Genomic DNA, 19,407 nt, shown 5'->3' on the forward strand with positions numbered 1-19,407 from the left:
TTATCCTTTTGGTGAGGAACTTTTGGGGTCTCTCCAATTGCTGCAGATGTCGGGTGAGATACATCCCGAATGGGGCATTGTACTCGATCATTGGTCTGATAAGTGAAGAGTACAGGGGAACAATGACCTCACTAGATCTGGATGTGAATCCTTCATGATCAGGTGGGCAATGTAGAAGGTCTTTCTAACCACTTTAGCAATATGAGTGTCAAAGAAAGGCCACTGTCAACCTGGGTCCCCAGGTCCCTGATAACCTCTTCTGTGCTTAGTGGATTGCCACCTATATGGTAGCTTGGGGTTACCTTGTTTTTCCCGAAGGGTATGACTATACATTTTTGGCGTTTAACTTCAGGCCATGGCTCTGGCACCAGCTATCTGTTTCCTTGAGTCCCTTCTGAAGGATATCCGTGTCCGATGCACTTTCCACTATGGCCCAGTTTGCAGTCGTCTGCAAACTTTGTCAATAAAGTCCTCCCATGTTGGCCTGTACTTCTGAGAAGTAGATGCCAAACAATAGGGGCCAAGGACCGAGCCCTGTGGGACACCACTTGTGACTGGCAGAGTCTGACACAGCGCCAGCAACTCTAACCCTGTGGGTTCTGTCCTTAAGCCAGTTTGCAACCCATCTTGTGACATATGGGTTTACATTTAAGCTGGTAAGTTTTCTACAATACCGAGTGGGGTATTGTGTGAAGCCTTTGCAAGGTCAAGGTAGGCTGTATGGACTGCCTTTCCTCATCAATGGCCTTGGTGACTGTTTCGAAGAAGTCAACCAAGTTCAAAAGGCATGATCTTCCCTTGACAAAGCCAAACTGGGTCGGGTCCAATGTCTGCAAGTCCCCTATATCTTTGTTTATGAGCTCCATTATGATCCTCTCCATAGCTTTGCAGACTAGACTTGTTAAGCTTATGGGGCGGTAATTACCAGGGTCCGTAGAGGCACCGCCTTTGTAGAGTGGGACCACAGTTGCCGTGCGCCACTCCTTGGGCACGTATCCTGTGGTAAGGCTGAGATTAAACAGCTGCCTTATGTGCGGGTTTAATTCCTCATTTAGCTCGTGTAGCACACAGCCGGGGACACCATCCGGTCCCATTGATGCTGTGTTTTTAGCTTTAGAGAGAGCAGCTTTCACCTGCGCATTTGAGATGTCCGGGAGGCTACACTCGGCTGGGATAGTTATCTCTCCTTTAGGGGAGAGGGGTGAAGTTTGCACTGAACCTGTCTGCCAGTATGTTGGCAATGTCTGTGGGTTCAGTGATTTTTGTATCATTTTGGACTAATTCTGAGCATATCTGGGAGTTTCCACCCAGGTTCCTAACATAGCTGAAAAAGGCCTTATGATTGTCCTTTGAATCCATGGCAATTTTCTCTCAAAATTGGCCTTAGTTGATTTTATGAGTGCTCGTATTTTTTACTAATAATGATCAGGGGTGACTTCCCTTTTATGGATTTTGTTCTATCATGTAATAGCTTTCTCCTCTTATTGTAAAGTTTGTTAATGGCTGGGGTCCACCAGACTGGACGTTTGCCCTTTGTGGAAAGAGTCTTGGTTTTATTTGGGATTGCCTGATCCATGCAGTCCTGGAGGTGTTCATAGAAGGCATTTGTAAGGGCTTCCGCAGCTTGGGTTGTGGTTTCCTCTGGCTCAGGGGCCTTGAAGGATACCACACCAGTCTTGAGTAGTGTGAAGTTTGCTTTAGAGAAGTTCTTCACTATGGTCTTTTTTGCTTGGGGTGGGGGCGGGATGTGGATTTCCAGTGAGATTAGTTTATGATCAGATCTCACCAATGAGGGATATACTTCCGGTGTGGAGCATTTTGTCCCCATGTTTGTGACAATGAGATCTAGTATATTTTCTCCTCTCGTGGGAGGAAGAGAAACCTTGACGAATGGATGGGTAACAGAAAATACACCCCTGGGATCACTTCATTGGCTCTGCTTGACAGAGGATCAGTTTGGGGCGACAAAAGCCGACACACTCTGGCTAGGCTTATAAATGCCCTCGAGCAGACAGCCTAGTACCTACCTATGAACTTAAGAAGATAAGATTAATGTAAACACTGAGGTGAATGAACAAGGTGCTGCTGTTTTTGAACTAATGTAAAAAGTTGGAGGTTGAATATAGGACTCAGGAACAAAGTTTGAGGAAACACTATCCCAGGCAGTAAAGCTGAGAGAGTGTAGATGAAATTAAGAAAGCCAAGGAAGATCTCATACAACTATCAGAGACCAATGAGAGGATGCGGGGAGAGAGACTACTACACCAAATCATGCACTTGAAACAGCAGCATTAAATCTGGACCATGAATATGTAAGGACACACATACAGGAGACGACTGCAAGCACAGATCTGAAACTAAAAATGGAAATAAAACTGAAAGAGAGCTGAAGACCTACATTGGTTTTGACATTAAACAAAGAGGCCTCATGTTAAGCAGTTTCAATATAATGCGTAGCTTAATGCTCTGATGTCAGGAAAATGCTAAGGCAGGGAATAAAAAAACAGAAAACTGAGACTGAATTACAATTAGATAATTCATGATAGTTTTTGCTGTCCAGGAACTACAAAGATGGGAGGCAGCAAAAATTGCTGTACAACACACATTACAGAGGAAGCAAGGTTGTGCTCTTCGCTCTCCAAACTAAAGAACATTTCAAGTATCTGCGAGATGAACAAACATAGCTTAGTAAAACTAAAACACAAATAAGCAGCCCTAGGAAAAAACTTCACTGAATTACACTTTCTGTAAAAGAAAACCCTGCTTTTACATAGTACTCAAAGCGACCTTAGACAAGTATCCAGTCTTTGCTGCAGAAAAAGATCAAGTTAAGTGTAATGTGCTACAAGGATCACAGCAAAAAAGCTTTCTTAGGCTTAAAGTAAAAAAATAAAATGCTGCTGTTGTATGAGAGAAGCCCAGTATAAGGAACTACCAAGGAGGACAGCACTCAAACAGATAAAGCAGAAGTTTGCTGATGATTTAGAGATGCTATGAGAATCAGAAGTTTACTTAAAGGTTACCAAGTATTACTGTGACTACCTACAAGAAGAAAACATATAAAACAGACAAATGATCCGTGAACAAACATTCAGAAGATAGAAAGTACAGCTGTGTATGATCTTAACATAATAGTGGATGTCTGAATAGACCACTGTTGCAGTAACCTCAGCTATACAGGTTATATCCTGCCAAGCATACCTTACATCCAGCCATATCTCTCAACTTCTTACAGCAAGAAATCTGAACAAAGCAATAAATAATGGGGGGACAAACGGCCAAAAAGAGGGACACATTTTAAACATTCCTCTTACAAACTAGAAAGTTGATATAAGATTTGCATTAGCATGAATTTTCCAAAGGATATGAAGTCTGAAACTCAGTTGTCTGTCATTGTTGTCTGACTTCAACCTTCAACGATTTGCCAGTTATTTGACAGAAAACAATTTTATGAGAAACGCACCAAAACTTTGAGGCAAAAATCTGGACATTCTGCGAAAATCTGTACAGTTGAGAGGTATGCATCCAGCTAGTCTACAAAAGCTTAGGCAGCTTCTTCATGCGTTGTACTTCCGGCCTGTGACCTATGCAGGGACCATGTGCTAGTACTTCATGGGTGTAAAACTGAGAAAATCCTCAGATTTCTTACACCAGGGAAGAAACCTAAGGCTAATGCTGATAAGAGGATAGCCACAGTTATTAGGGACAAAGAGGGTGAGGAACTAAAGGATGCACATCTGTCAAGAAGGAAAGGAGAATGCATGACTGGAGGAAGGGTGTTTATACTGCAAGTGATCTAGTCCAACATCTACTATCATGGCAAGATCTTACACAACTTAATTGTTCTTCATCAGATCACTGTTGCAGAAGTCTGCACTAATGGGACAGTTCCTAAAGCCTTTAAGAAGAAGGAACAGAGTCTGAAGTCCAGCAAATTGAAGAATGGTCCTAACAAAACTTCCTTTAGCTCTGGAAAAGACATCTAACCTGTACAGTTTTGTGACAGAAGACCAGGTAGCTGCCTCCAGAATGGACGGAGAATCTAATCTTTGAAGGTGGCGTCTGAAGAAGCCACAGCTCTGGTGGAATGTGCTTTCACATGTAATTGAAGAGATTTACCAAAGAAAGCATAGCATACAATGGAAAGGAAATGCCCTCTGGAAATGATCTGTTTAGCAACTGGTAGATCTAACTTCCTTTCATGGGGACAAAAAGTTGGTCAGACTTTCTAATGTTTTTGTCTTCTGGGTAAAACCTCAGCAGTTTTGTGATCATATAATTCTTCACTTATGTTTCCCCTTTATTTTGAGGATTGGAAAAGTAGGCAGCAAGTTGGATAGGTTGATTTAGAGACAGTGACCATACATTACGTTTCTCCTTTATTTTGAGGATTGGAAAAGTAGGCAGCAAGTTGGATAGACTGATTTAGAGACAGCTCTACAGCACGTTTAGGCATAAAGAAAGGGTTAGTTCTGTGGTTAACCATGTCCTTATGAAAGATTATGAAAGGTGAACACACAATCCTACAACTCAAGTTAAGGCAAGTAACAATTCTGTTTTCTAAGTTAAGAATTTCAACGAAGCAGAAGAAGCAGGTTCAAAAGGAGATGAAGTTAGCTTTCCCAGAATATATCTCACGTCCCGCGGAGGAGGGACTTGTTTTCGGGGTGATGCCTTTAAGAAACTGTCCCACCTCAGAGTAGGGGAATAAGTAGACAGGTAAGCTGAAACAGCTGACAAATGCACTTTAACAAAAGCGAATGCTATGTCTGCCGGAGTGCTGAGTGGAGCGGCTCACAAAAATATTTGACGGTCGTAAGTACCTCCACACGAGATATGGGTCCTGACCTCTATTGTGGCACCACGCAGAAAATCTTTTCTATTTTAAAACATAAGATTTTCTACTAACAGGGTTCCTTGCCTGTTTTAGTACATGGATCACGTACTCAGAGTAAAGCTGTCTGAAAGTAATCAAAAGCCTATCATGAGGATGGTGGCATTCTAGATACTGAGGTTTCAATGAATGAAAGAGCCTTTTTCCTGTGAGAGTAAATCCATCCTGTGGTGACTGCCACTGGCTAGATGCAAAGGAAAGGAAAACCAGTGCTGCCTAATACAAAGAAACAAAGACCTTTGGAACAACAGTAAAGGGACGGGAATCATAAAGAAATTTCCCTTTCTATGAAAAGGTGTCCTTTACAGATGGGCTTTCCTTCTGAATGACTAATGAGAGTCCTTCCCAATCTCACACTGTTAAAGAGTATAAAATTCATGACTTATAATGGTGTTTAGATATAAAAAGCCTCTGGATGAAAGCACAGTATCAGAAATAAACCTTACTCAGTGTTGTAACAAAAACATGAGTTGCATGCAAACCATAGCCTAAATGCTAAGGGGCCAATCTCATTAACTGACAGTACAGCTGTGTAAGTAAATTTTACCATAACAGTAGATGTTCCAATGATTACTGTTGCAACAGCCTTATCTATATGGGTTATATCCTGCTAAGGATAGTGGGTGATACAACCTACCCCTAGAAACAAAGTTGTCTTTATATTAGTCAAAAAACACCACAATGACTCCATATTTTATTTATACATTCTATGAATAGGTGGGGACTAAGGATTAAACACTGGGACAATTCTATTAAGATAGGCTGCAGTTCATGCCAGGAATCATCACACTTGACTAGCCTAGTCACATATCTAGTTCAGTTTGGAAAAGGTGTGGGCTGCTAACCACGTAGCTGGCTTAAGAGCAGCCAGTGCACTTACCCCCTCTCCAGTGGCAGCTGTACCCCTAGTGCTATGGGCTCTCACTGCTCACCTTCCAAATTTTTGCCGTGATGAAAGCAACAAAACAAGATACAATGTGCTAACCACTTAGAAAAGGTTTGCTTAGATTACAGTTTTCCTTCTTTTTGGGTGCAAAGGACACAAACAACTAATCTGAGGTTCTGATATTTTTGTTTTCATTTAGGGGATATGTGAGTCATCTGTACACGTCAAAGGAATAATGAATTTTCTCTCTCTCATTCTGGGGCTAAGGAAAGAAAAGTTGCAGGGCTCTCTTCAAAAATGTCTTTAGATTCTAAAACCTTCTAGCTGAGGTAATGATCATAAAAAAGCAATTTTCCATTGAGCAATGGACAATAATCAGCATATTACGCATGGATGGAATTCCATGAAAGTCCTTCCTTCCATGTGAAGAAAATTTGTAATAGTCTTATACTGAATTCACAGTCTCCCCCAATGATCCACAATGATATGTACAAGCACTGTCATCCAAGGAAAAAACTCTGAGCACAAATTGCATTCAGGAAGGAACCAATGCATTTGAGGGGGCAGAGGGAGCAGGTTCAAAAGGGAGCTGTGTTACTCTGTGCAAGTCCCTTGGAGAAGCAATAGCCATTCTGGGTGGTATCAGGAAGATGACTCTTTTCCATCAAGTGTTTAGCAATCTGTAAGGATGCTGGAGGAGGTTTCTGTAAGCAAGAAGGCTGAAGTTGTAGAGACATATCCCAGGTTTGAACTGAACAGTTCAATTAATTACTAGATAATCACGGACACTGTTGCCATGTTAGGGTCTGGGATTCTTCCCATGGCACTAGAAGGAAAACCTCCCATCTGGTTAACTTGGATTTCCTTGAGGCAGGCTTCCTAACCTCTTTAATTATGGTCAACAAACCCTCAGTGAGCAGGCACCTGAAAGGTAGGAAGAGTTAAATCATTCAAGTATTGACCTGCAGCGTCTGTAGGCTGGGCAGCATCAAGACCTTCACCTTTTGACAAGGCAGCATGCAGGCATCCACCATGAGCATTTGAATGGGGAAAGGAAACACTTTTGAGTCTTAAAAAAAAAAAGTGCTACTAGGGGCATCCTTGCACCCCCTCCTACTTTCTGGTTCATAATGGGGAGACGGGAATATGAAGGAATACTGAAAAAGACTTGCCCATCTGTATTGTTGCTCAATGAGGTAAACAAGTCTAGTTTTGGGGCACCCCATCTGTGAACAATTTGAAGAAAGGTATCTCTGTGTATCAGTCATTCACATGATTCACTGCTGATTTCTAGGAGATGTAGACTACTTTTAGGGTCATCTATGACAGAGCTTCCTTCAAGGCAACGATGACAATCCTGACCAAGGGGTAAGAATTGGTCTTCCCGTGCTTATGTAATACATTACAGTAGTGTTGACTGTTAACACTTGCAAAATCCTGTTTTCCGGAAGAACTTGAAGGCTCAGAGTGCTTGTGTCTGTGCCATCATCTTCTTTACATTTGTGTGTTTCATCATCTGATTTGCATCCCAAACCTCTGTACTCAGAGGCATCTTAAGCTAAGTCGGAAGCATCTGTTTTTAGTGTTTGAAAGTGGACTTCTTGTTTGAAGGGTCATTCACTGGTTCAGTTTGAACTAGTTGGACCACCAGTCTAGCACGTTGGAGATATAGGAGCAGCATACAGTGTGTCTCTCCTTCAGGAAATGAAAACGCAGACTCCATGTACTTTCTCGGGTACCACTGCAGCTTTCTCATGTGCAACATGGACCAGATAAACTAAAAAAAATTGTCAATACCCTACACCCCAGTGTCCTCAGGAATTCACTTTTTGTAACTACTGTTTCTAGAGTCGTCTTTTGGAAGCAGTGAGTCAGACATTCCACACTGTCTGGAGGGAAGTAGATCCTCTAGAAAACGAATAGGCAAACCATTGAAAAGTACCAAGGAGGTTCAAATTCCACAAACAGAATTTAATACACTAAAAACAGTAATGTAAAGTGCTTATAGTCTAGATCCTCTAGTTGCTGGCATCTAGTAAGGACTCAAGGAACATCACCTTCTTTAAAGGGGTCAGTTTTGATTAGGGGATGCTGAAGAAAAAACAAAGGCCTTAAAAATAAGACATGGTGAAAGAATAGTTGTGTAAAATCTTACCATAACCACAGAAGTCAGAATCTATATGCTGCAGTATTCATAACATAAGGGAGTGTTTCGCCAGCTGACTTGTACGTTCGGCCAGTATATAAAAGTCTAGTGCTACTGTGAGGTATGTGCAATGTCAAACAGAAGCAGAACGTACATCGGTCATAAAGTGACGTGTATAAAGCGGATGTCGGCACGTACCAGACCTCAGAACTGAATGTCGAAGAAAGCACCAGCCTGATCTTTGGTGAGGAAAACATGTCACCAGAAGCAAGGCAAGCATCAAGGGGAAGGCAGAGGGGGAAAGTAATACTGCAGCATATAGAAGAGCAGGACATCTATGGTTATGGTACGACTTTACACAACTATTCTATGTCCTTCTACTCATATGCTGCAGTATTCACAACATGAGAAAGAGTACCAAAACTCATGCAGAAGAGGAGCTGGGTGGAGGAGCAGAAACATTCTCCACAAACCCCTGCAAAATAGCCCTGGCAGAACCAGCTCTGGACCTGAAAATGACATCTAACATAGTGTTTCGTGAAGGTATGAATAGAAGACCAAGTAGCAGCTACCAGGATAGAACAAATGTCTAAGCATTTAAAGAAGGCACCCTAATAAGTGAGGGGAGATTCTTCCCATTAGCCACATAACAGAAAGAAATAGTTTTGGAAATCCAAGTGGAAACAGTCTGCTTGGAAACAGGCGAGCTCAGGGCACTTGGGTGATAGGAAACAAACAGGTGGTTAGATTTCTGAATTGGTTTGGTTTAATCCAAGTAATATCCATTTTGCTTGTGCCCATCTAAAGTGTGTAGGATCCTCTCACTAGAGGACTAAGAAGGGAAAAATGTTGGAAGATTTAACACCTTGGGCAAAAAAGAGGGGTTAGTGCGTAAAGAAACATTATCCTGTGGAAAACCGTGAAGGGGAAGAAGACATCAGAGCCTGTAACTCAGACATCCCTCTAGCAGATGTAATGGCCAAGAGAAGGACCATTTTCCAGGTGCAGTGCTGTAGAGAAGCTGAACTTGCTGACTTAAAAGGGGCCAGGGTAAGTCTTTCTAAGACAGAGCTGAGATCCCAAGGAGGAGGGACTAGTTTCCTTGGTGGTCTGATATGAAGGACGGCATTTAAGAAAAGTTTAACTTCCAACCTGGAAGCTAAAGGGGCAGACATGCAGAGACAGCAGAAAGATGAGCTTTTACTGAGAAGTATGACAGTCCACTCTTCAGTAATTCACATAGGTAGGACAGGACCAGTGGAACATCCGCTAGCAGTGATTGCAAATCCTTTTTAAGACACCTGATAGAAAACCTTTTCCATTTGGAAAAATGGAATTTTCTACTAGTGGGTTTTCTGGCCTCCTGCAGAACCTGTAGCACGTCCTCAGAAAAAAAGGTGTCTGAAGGGAATCAAAACCGTATCACCCAAAGGGTTAGTTGTAGACAGAGGCAGCTTGTGCTAAGGGACTGCAGGACTGCAGCCCCCCCCAGCTGAAAACCAGTCCTAGAATGAACTGCATGCATGCGTGCTCAGTATTCCGATTCAACCGGAAGTTCATGCTTGTGTGCAGGAATCCGGACTCGTTAAACAGCAGTCTGGATTCAGAAGACAGCATGGCAGGCAGAGATCCCCCAGAAGTCCATGCGGTTACAACTGCATAGACTGGAAGGGGATCAGACTGCAACGTCTGCAGGCTGGATACCTTGCCTGCTCGCTCTCGTGGGAGGACGTCGTTAGCATGCAGCCCTGCTACAACAGGAGTGAGGAACATTAGGTCTGGACTCCAATTCAGGTGTGTGTGTGTGTGTGTGTGTGTGTGTGTGTGTGTGTGTGTGTGTGTGTGTGTGTGTGTGTGTGTGTGTGTCGCTGGCTGACTGACAGCAAAATACTTTAAGATCCAAATGCGTTTTACATGGATAAGAAAATATTGTAAAAGGGTAAGGCAGTGTGAACAATATTTGTTTTATCACTGGCCAAAAATGTAACAGTGTATCCATTAACTTAGACATAGACATAAGGGGGGGACACAAACTCTCTGCAAGCATGCAGATAGATACATACACAGACATAACCATTTTTGAAACTACATGTTTCTCAGCAGCAAAGCTTGCAAAAAAGTTCAGTTAAGTCGCCTCGTTTTTAGGCTATTTAAAAATATGTTTACTAAATGAACTATTTTGGTGCATCTCTGGTTCTGAAGGTCTCAATATTAGTGTTCAGGGGACAAAGTGAATAGTGGATCTATAATTCTGCTCAGTGTGCTAGGCTTTGCTAATTATAACTTTTAGAACAAGGAATTCAATATGTAGTAAGCCCATTAAATAGTATCCCTTACCTCCCACTCCCTTATGGCACTGGTACATATAGGGTACGCAGGATGCAGCAAATGCAGTTAAATCACTACTATCTGGCTTGAATAAATTAATTCCCCAGCAAACACATAGTTTTATATGTATAAGAGCAATGCTGATGATAAATACTTGAAAATGCAAGGCAAAAATTAATTTAGCCATCTATATAAAGTGTATAAAACACGAGGCCAAACAGTTAAGCATCAGGATTTTATAACAAGGTTAAAAAAAGAGGACAACGTTAATTTTGTAATTTGTTTCAGCTTTTACAGATGAGAAACAATAAAAGTCAATGTGGTGTTTGCAGAAGACCTATTTTAAGCCACATACTGCATTTACCTCAGAATATTTTTAATACTATTCCTAAAACATCTTACTCTATTAATATCCTTAAAGTAATGGATATTACACATAAGTACACTACTATCTTTAAAGCAATTAATATTAAATAAGTAAAAGCAGGACCCTGCCAATAACATTAAATGCACTTTGTGCATAATAGTTTTCTGGGTCAAGAGTTGTTTAGCTTGCGCAGTTGTATGTGTGTGTTTCTGACGAATATATACTGAAAATGATGCAGCCAGGAAATAGTACTTAAAAAAAAAACAGGCCTGCATTCCTCTAGGGTGCCTCAGACGCTCGGTTACACAATCATTGTATATAACAACATTTCAAAGAATAAAATCCTGTGAAAACTCATCCTTAACATCTGTTCTCCTCACACAGTGATGACTAAGCTCAACTAAACCTCTTGTGTCTCATCTTCTGAAGCCTGTGATCTTAACTCACATCTAGGTAGCAAACAATGCATCCATCACGCAAGTCACCTTGGCACCTCATATGCCACACAAAAGGACAACTCTGGAATTGTGTGTGTGTGAAATGCCTCAGTTAATATATACTGGTGGCTAGAGAGAAACCTTAGGAGGTATACCTGGTGGTTAGAGAATAACTCGGGCTCAAACCCTGTACCTTGGATGCAGGTAACAGGAGCCTGAATTCCCTTCCCACCACCATTTGTTAAAAAATTTCAGATTTTTGCCTCATATTTTTGTTCTGTTCCTCATAAAACGTGTGGTTTTCTAGAGTTTTTTAATTCACTAAATAATTGATGGTTCAGTGGTGCAGTGGTAGTATTGTTAACTCACAGCTAGACATTCTCTGGTTTGATTCTTGGCTGAGCTGCCTTACGCGTGTGCATGTCCTCCCTGTGTTTGTGTGTTTCCTCTCGGTACTCTGGTTTTCTCCCATGTTACAAAGACATATGTCTGGAGTGCATCTCTGGGCCTCGGCTGAAAACTGCCTTTGTTTCAAGTCAGACTTCCTGGTTAACAAATGTTAAATAAATAAAAATGACAGGCTATTGAATTTCAGACTTCATGTTCTTCAGAAAGTACATGGTAACAACAAAACATTTTATTCTAGCAATTTTTTTGTTTATAAGATGAATATTTGAAATTTGTCCCTATTTTTGGACCTGTATTCCTCCATTATTGGCTTTGTCCAGGTTTTTTGTGCTAAGATGTTGAGAGCTAAGGTGAGAACTGAATATATTTGGGGGCTATATTTCCCCCATTATTGCATTTGTCCAGGTGTTTTGTGCTAAGAGGTTGAGAGCTATGGTAAGAATTGAATACATTAAATGGTGGTCATTTAAGTTTGTCTTCCTCTCTTTCAAGAAACAGCTTATTTGGCATAGTGGTATGTTGCTCTGACTGTTTTGCACAGGGTCCTGGGTTCAAGCCTTGGCAGTAAAATGTATGGTGGTAACGCAGCATTTTATTCTAGCAACTTTCCAAGACTATACAAGCAATGTTTAAAATGTGTCCCTGGATTTTGGGCTTTTGTCCCCCCCAACCCATAAATTTTGTCTTTTTCCAGATTTCTTGTGCTGCAAAGTTGAGAGATACAGTTGAGTGTCAAGTGGGTTTTACAAAGAGCCGAGAGCTTCAGGGGATGAGAAGTTTAGTGCTGCTTATGCTGAGTCTGCTTGCATTGACAACAGCACAACAGGTAGTGTACTTGCTTTTGATGCTGAAGGCTGTGGGTTCTACTCCCACAGTATGTAGATGCATTGTTGATACTGTACTGTGTTGTAAAGGGGGAGGATGCTGCAAGTCCTGTGAATGTCCTCTTTGGCGAAGATACCTTGTAACTATGAACCTTTTATCAGTTTGCCATCCATTCCCTATTGCAATATTACTAGCTTATTTTTAATGTAACATTAGGCAATTTATTCCTCAAGGGCAACAGGCACTTTATTTGTAGATGAAACAATGAAATATAAAGTTGTTTGCTAGGAGCAACCTCTTCATTAGTTACAGATCTCTTTAATGTGGAATTATTTAGATGACTTTTACTTCTGCAGAGATTGTGCATACTTACTGATACTGGTGGACTGTAGAAGTTTGAGTAGAATTTTATGATAGAAATGTTATGAATTGATCAGTTTTGTCATTACTGGTGCATGCATTTTGTTTCATTGTTTACTGGAAAAAATGTTCAAAACAATAAATTTAAAACACCCTTTAACAACTGTGCTGTATTATACAAGGAATATAATTTAATACAATCAGGAAGGTGTATCAAAGAACGCATGTATGTTTTGTGTGCAAGGGACCTATGATTTGAAAAAAGCCCAAAGTTAATATTTACCTGCCACTGGCCAAATGTCTTTTCTTTGAATGTGGGTTTCAATGATGTTTCAATGAATGCGAGTCTCAAGGGCAGAGAAGTTTTAATGCCAAGTCTATTTTCACTGTGAGACTGCATTGCTTTGCTTAGCAGATGTCTATTAGTGTTTGTGCTGTAAAATGCAATATAAACCTTTCAATGAAATCCAAATCATCATAGAAGTAAAGCAGTATGCACCTTACAGTGTTTACAGTAAATGGGGCGAAACAGCCAAGTAATGGGACATTGGAATGGCTGTAGGGGGGAGGCTCCATTTGACCATGATTTTGTGAGGGGGGGGAAGGGCAGCAAACTCAAAGACAGCCCCCAGCTGAACTATACCTCTCAAATGTCCAGATTTTTGCAGAATTAATATTTTTTTGCTTCTTGTTTTTGTTTTGTTCCTCATAAAATTTGTGGTTTTCTGGCAAATCATTTAGAAACGAAGTCACTAAATAATGACAGACATTGAGTTTCAAACTTCATAACCTTCAGAAAAATGCATGCTAAGGCAAGACCTGTTATTCTACCAACTAAGTTTCTAAAGTGAAATTTTAGTAGTTTGTATGTTCCCGCAATATATTTGGCCTTGTCCAGAGTTCCTGCTTTAAGAGGTTGAGAGGAACATGCAAATCCCTTTACAGAATTAGGCACATCCAAACCTTTCAATTGTCCCAGATTTTGACTCAAAATGTTGCTCTCCCCCTAATACTTCCTCCGCAAAAATGGCAACTTTGGAAGAAAACGTTGGGGTTTACAATTAATAAATAACTGTAATGATCAGACTTATAGATTACTTTTATTTCAGAAATGTGTGCAGATTTTCTTATTTTGTCAGCTTCTCAAGTTAACAGTACTAATATTAAAAAGTGTCCCTTCTTTAACAGGTTCTTGGTTGTATTTTGTGGCTATTTTATATTTTTGCATCACATTTTTGGTCCATTTTTCATAAAACTGTGGTTTTCTGGCAAATTAGTGGCAAACCATTAAAGATTGAAGTTAGAAAATAGTGACAAACATTTGAGTTTCAGATTTCATGAAAATTCATACTAATGCAAGACCTATTATTCTATTATCTTACTAAGTTTATAATAGCCATATTTAAAAATTGTCCTTATTTTTGGGCCTTTGTCCCACCTCTCTGTATGGCTTTGTCCAGATTTCTTGCTCTGAGGCTGAGCGGTATGATAAATGTGTTAGGCCATGACCGTCAGCCAGAGACATTTCAAATTGTGACATACTTACTGCAACCGACACCCCCATGTGGTGACTCTAGATGTGTCCAAGCAAGGCAAGGAGTAGTTATGCAGTGCAAGTGTGCAGAGTATCCCCCATCCAAGGTAGACACAAGTACGACAGTGGCTTTTCATCTGTCCTTGATTCTGCAGAATGTTCTGGTTTTCTGTCATATTTTTATACTGTTAATTAATTTATTTTATTTATTTTACATTTGTTGAGCGGGATAGTCCGACTGGATGCATGTCCATTTTCAGCAGAGGCCCGGGGAGAAAAGTTCCAAGGGTAAGCAGATACAGCATTACATAATACCAGCATTACATATTACAAACAGACTATTTACAGTGATTACATAAGTAAGCAAGTTAAACAAGTTCCACAGGTTAGAGTTAATCCCAAGCATAAATCAGGATTAAATTAAATTGCACAGTAAACTGGTTAACAGATTTTTAGACATTCTAGAGAGAGTTAGCCAGGCTTGATACATTGACATAGCCAGTTAAGTGCGAAATTTTGTTTGAGTCTAGTTTTAAATTGACCTAAGGTAGAAAGTAATAGCTGGAAGAGAGTTCCAGTGTCTACTTACAGAGTTTGCAGAGAGAGAGTCACCAGCTGCGTTATTAATTTTGCTTGTCTGAATTAGTTTGTTAGAGGATCGAAGCGGTCTAGGATTGTTATAGGGGGGTGATAATATTTTTAATTGCAGGAGTATTGTCCGGATTATAGAGTATTTTATAGGCCATAATCAGTTGGTTATACTGGATTAAGCTGAATTAGATTGATGCAATAATGTATCCTAAAATGCAGCCCAGTGGCAAACCTGGCAATGTGGTTGTAGCAAATTGAGAGTTTAATGATAGTCTTGCTTAAATTCGAGAGTAGAGGGGATGCATACAGAAGGGTTGAAAGAAGTTGAGAGCGAGCTATGGCAATTTTAGCTGGAGGGGTTAAGGAAGGCTTTTATTCTGTAGTATTCCTAGTTTTTTATTGATGGTTTTGATAGTCTGGTTAACATGTAGGTCGAATTTTAGATTATTATCTATGATGACACCTAATAGTTTTGTAGAGGGGTCAGGGGAGATTATTGTGCCATCACTTGAAGTTATGGTAAAGGTGAAAGCGGTAGACCTACGTGTTGGTGAAAATAATTAGAAGTTATGTACTCACCATAACGTTCCATCTGAGTAGGTGTATTCATTTGTCTGCAACCTGTGGGTTATGGATCCGATATCGGATCCGAACCGGCATGGTTTTCCAGCTATGGATCCAAGCTCTCAGCTCCTCCCCTCACCCATAATGCCCTGCTCTACCCTCATGACCTCAGATCGAGTTTGCCAAAGCAACAACACCCTGAAAAGGGTAACATAGAATATGCAGGAAACTGAAAGGCCAGGGGGATAGGAGGGCGGGATGGTTGCAGACAAATGAATACACCTACTCAGATGGAGCGTTATGGTGAGTACATAACTTCTAAATCTGAAGTAGGATATTCATTGTCTGCAACCTGTGAGACAGAGTCCCCAGCTACCTGAATCTTGGGCGGCCATCATGGAAGGATATTCCGGAGCACCGGAGCCAAAGGATGCTCTACCCTAGATGCAAGATCCAACTTATAGTGGGAAATAAAAGTATGAGATGAAGCCCACGTGGCTGCTGCACAAATATCATCTAGAGGAATCCTAGCCTTGAAGGCTGCCGAGGTAGATACTGACCGGGTTGAATGGGCATGAACACCCTCCGGTGCGGGCCTTCCTGAAGCTTGATAAGCCAATAAGATGCACTGTGAAATCCAGCGGGACAGAGAAACTTTAGAAATTGGCTTGCCCAAATTAAATTTTGCAAAGGAAATAAACAACTGGTCGGATTGCCTATGACCAGCCGTCCTGTTTAGATAAAATCTAAGTTGCCTGTGAACATCTAATGAGTGGAGCTTATATTCACCTTTGTTTTCATATTTAGGGAAGAAAACAGGGAGGTTAATGGATTGATTGATGTTTGCTTCAGAAGCGACTTTAGGAAGAAAGGACGGGTTGGTCCTGAGGTAGACACGGTCCGGATGAAATACCAAGTAAGGAGGTTTAGCTGATAATGCTTGAAGCTCAGAAACTCTCTTGGCCAATGTAATGGCTACCAAAAAGGCTGTCTTGTAGGACAAGAATTTGAGATCCACCGTAGCCGCTGGCTCGAAAGGGCGGTCAAGGCCTGTAGAACCAGAGAGAGGTCCCAAGGAGGAACCGCTTGTTTTACAGGGGGCCTGAGAAGAAAAGTACCTTTAAGAAAAATTTTACACAATTTGGCTGACATAAGAGGATTAGAGTCATGGCCAATGTGATAATGAGAAATTGCCGCCAGTTGTACTTTGACTGTGGAACTGCTGGCACCATCGTTAAAAGAGTGGTTAGAAAGTCAAGCACTAATGGAAGAGGAACCGTGAAGGGATTCAGGCCTTGCCGCTCCGCCCACAAAGAAAACCGTTTCCACTTACTGCGGTAGACCTTTCTAGTGGATGGTTTATGAGCTGCCACCAAAATTGCCTTAACAGGTGACGAAATACCGGGAGTCCTGATCAAGAGTGGAACTGGAGCAGCCAAGCGGTCAGCTTCAGGTTGTCCAGATTCGGAAGAGGTATGCAGGATGGATGGGATATCAGATCCGGAATGGGATCTAGAATCCAAGGAGGATTCACCGAGTGAGACCTTAGGAAGGGGAACCAGATCTGTCGAGGCCAAAAGCAGCAATGAGAATCATTCTGCAACCCACCGAGAGGTTTTCTGAAGAACTTGGAGCATCAGAGGCAAGGGTGGATAAGCATACAGAAGACCGGGTGGCCAAGCATGCACCAGAGCGTCTCTTGGGAACCTCCGGGAGGAGGTATCAGAGCGAAAAACTGTCGCACTTGGTGTTTGAGGGAGAGGCAAAAAGATCGCATGAAGGAGTTCCCCACCGTGCGAATATGCGTTCCGCTACTCGACAATTGAGAGACCACTCGTAAGGGGTCAGAATGGTGCGACTGAGCTTGTCCGCTAGGATGTTGGACCGACCGGAATGTGCGTTGCTATTAGAAAGCGGTTGGTGGAGATTGCCCATTCCCAAACTCTCATGGCTTCTCGACAAAGAGGGTAAGACCTTGTTCCCCCTTGCTTGTTGATGTACCAGACCACAGACATGTTGTCCGATTGAATGCAATTGTTCCCAAGGGAAGAAAGTCCTGAAGTGCTAGCAACGCCAAGAGCACTGCTCTCATCTCTAGAACATTGATATGCAGTAAGGTCTCTGAATCGTCCACGTGCCTTGGACGGTCCGGCCCATAAAGTGCCCCCACCCGAGGCGGGAGGCGTCCGTGGTCACCGTGGCGAGAGGGGGAGAAGCACAAAATGGGCGGCCCCTGTGGAGATCCGGGGAGTGAAGCCACCACAAGAGGGACCGCTTGCAAGCCTTGCTGATCGCAATGGGATGATGCATGGGGAGAGCAAGGTATGACCACTGTACTAAGTGTCCACTGTAGAATGCGCATATTGAGCCTGGCAAGAGGGAGAAGTGCTATCGCAGACGCCATGGACCCTAGAGCCCTCAGGACCAACTCCGCCGGAACAGAACTTGAGTGGAGAATGGCCCGCACCTGGAGCTGCAGATTTTGAACTCTGTCCGCAGTGAGGAAGGCTCGTAAACTCCTTGTGTCTAGCCTGGCCCCTATAAAATCTAAGAGCTGTGTGGGCGCCAGGTTGGATTTCTTTGTATTTATTGTAATGCCCAGAACAGGAGCAAGATGGAGAAAGGAGTCTCGCGCCAATAAAAGTAGATGCCTTGTTGGGGCGGTAAGAAGCCAGTCGTCCAGGTAGGGAAACACCTGCACTCCCTGAAGCCTCAGGTGGGCCGCTACCACTGCTAATACTTTGGTGAACACCCTGGGGGCTGTGGTGAGACCAAAGGGAAGGACCCGGAACTGGTAGTGACTGGCTCCCAGCTGGAAGCGGAGGAACCTCCTGGGCGCCTGTCCATCAGGATGTGGTAGTACGCGTCCTTGAGGTCTATCGAGCACATCCAGTGATTTTCTCCCAGAAGGGGGACAATAGATTGCAGAGTGACCATTCGAATTTTTCTTTGGGGACTGCCAGATTCAAGAGAGAGAGGTCTAGGATTGGTCTTAGTTCCCCGTCTTCTTTGGCACTAAAAAGAACCTGGAGTAGAACCCTGATCAGATCTGGTCTGGGGGACGGGCTGGATGGCTCTTTTCTTTAGCAGATGGCCAATTTCTGCCAAAGCGGCCTCCCGTTGACCGGGTGGGGCGTCTGGGAGGGACTTCAACTTTGGAAGGTGAAGGAAAGGGATGCGATATCCTCTGGATATGATTTGGAGAACCCAGCGGTCTGATGTTATGGACTCCCATGCCGCTAGGTGCCCCGAACGTCCCCAGACTGCCTCCAGAGTGGAGCAGTCGGGCAACCCCTCAGGGTTGCTGCGCGGGCCGTTCAGAGAAAGGTTCCCTGGACCCGAAGTTTCTGGGAGCCCCTCTGCCTCTAGGGCGGCGTCCTCCCTGTCCTCCTCTGCCACGGAAGGACTGGTTGTCCGGAGCAGGCTGGGACTGCTGCGACTTCCGGAACCACATCTTCTTCTGACCCTTTTGGTTCCTAGAGTAGGGCCTCTGGGGTGCAGAGAAGCGGATTCCGATGGCAGACAGCGTCTTCCCGTCCTTTTCGCTCTGGGTCAACGTCTCGCGAACGGTTTTGCCAAAGAGAGCAGAACCATCAAAGGGGGCTTTGAATGACGCTTTGAAGGGCTCAGAAAAATCGCAGTGACGAAGCCAGGCCTGACGTCTAGTGACTAGGCCTGTCCCCGCAGCTCTAGCGGCGCCTTCCGTAGCGTGGGAGAGTAGCCGCATAGAGGTATTAGTAACTGACCTAAGAGTGGCCATACGGGTGGAGTGCAGAACCCTGTCCTCCTCCGAAATGGACTCTGGGGGAGATGCAGCATATTCTTTAATGAGATCTCGCTGCATCCTAATGACATGTGCCAAGTAGTTCAGCGCCCTTACCGAGAAGGTCGCTGAACTAAACATCCGCTTCCCTAAGCGGTACATCATCCGAGACTCCTTGCTCGGGGGATGGACTGAGGGACTCTCCTGAGCCAGTTCCCTCTTGGTGGCCGCCGCCGTCAACATGGCATCTACCGGAGGCCCCTTACTCCAATGGGCACGGTCGGACGGTGGGCTAAGGATCCTA

At 42.9% G+C, this 19,407-nt stretch overlaps 1 protein-coding gene across 1 annotated transcript in view; it reads right to left on the reverse strand.

The window, feature by feature from the left end:
* SENP5 (SUMO specific peptidase 5) overlaps positions 1-19,407 on the reverse strand; it is a 1,029,054-nt gene that overhangs the window by 100,740 nt on the left and 908,907 nt on the right. The gene's annotated exons all lie outside the window — the stretch shown is intronic.

Source organism: Protopterus annectens, chromosome 4.part1 (genome assembly GCF_019279795.1).
Source record: "Protopterus annectens isolate FY-2018-M chromosome 4.part1, PAN1.0, whole genome shotgun sequence".
Classification (NCBI taxonomy): Eukaryota; Metazoa; Chordata; order Ceratodontiformes; family Protopteridae; genus Protopterus; species Protopterus annectens.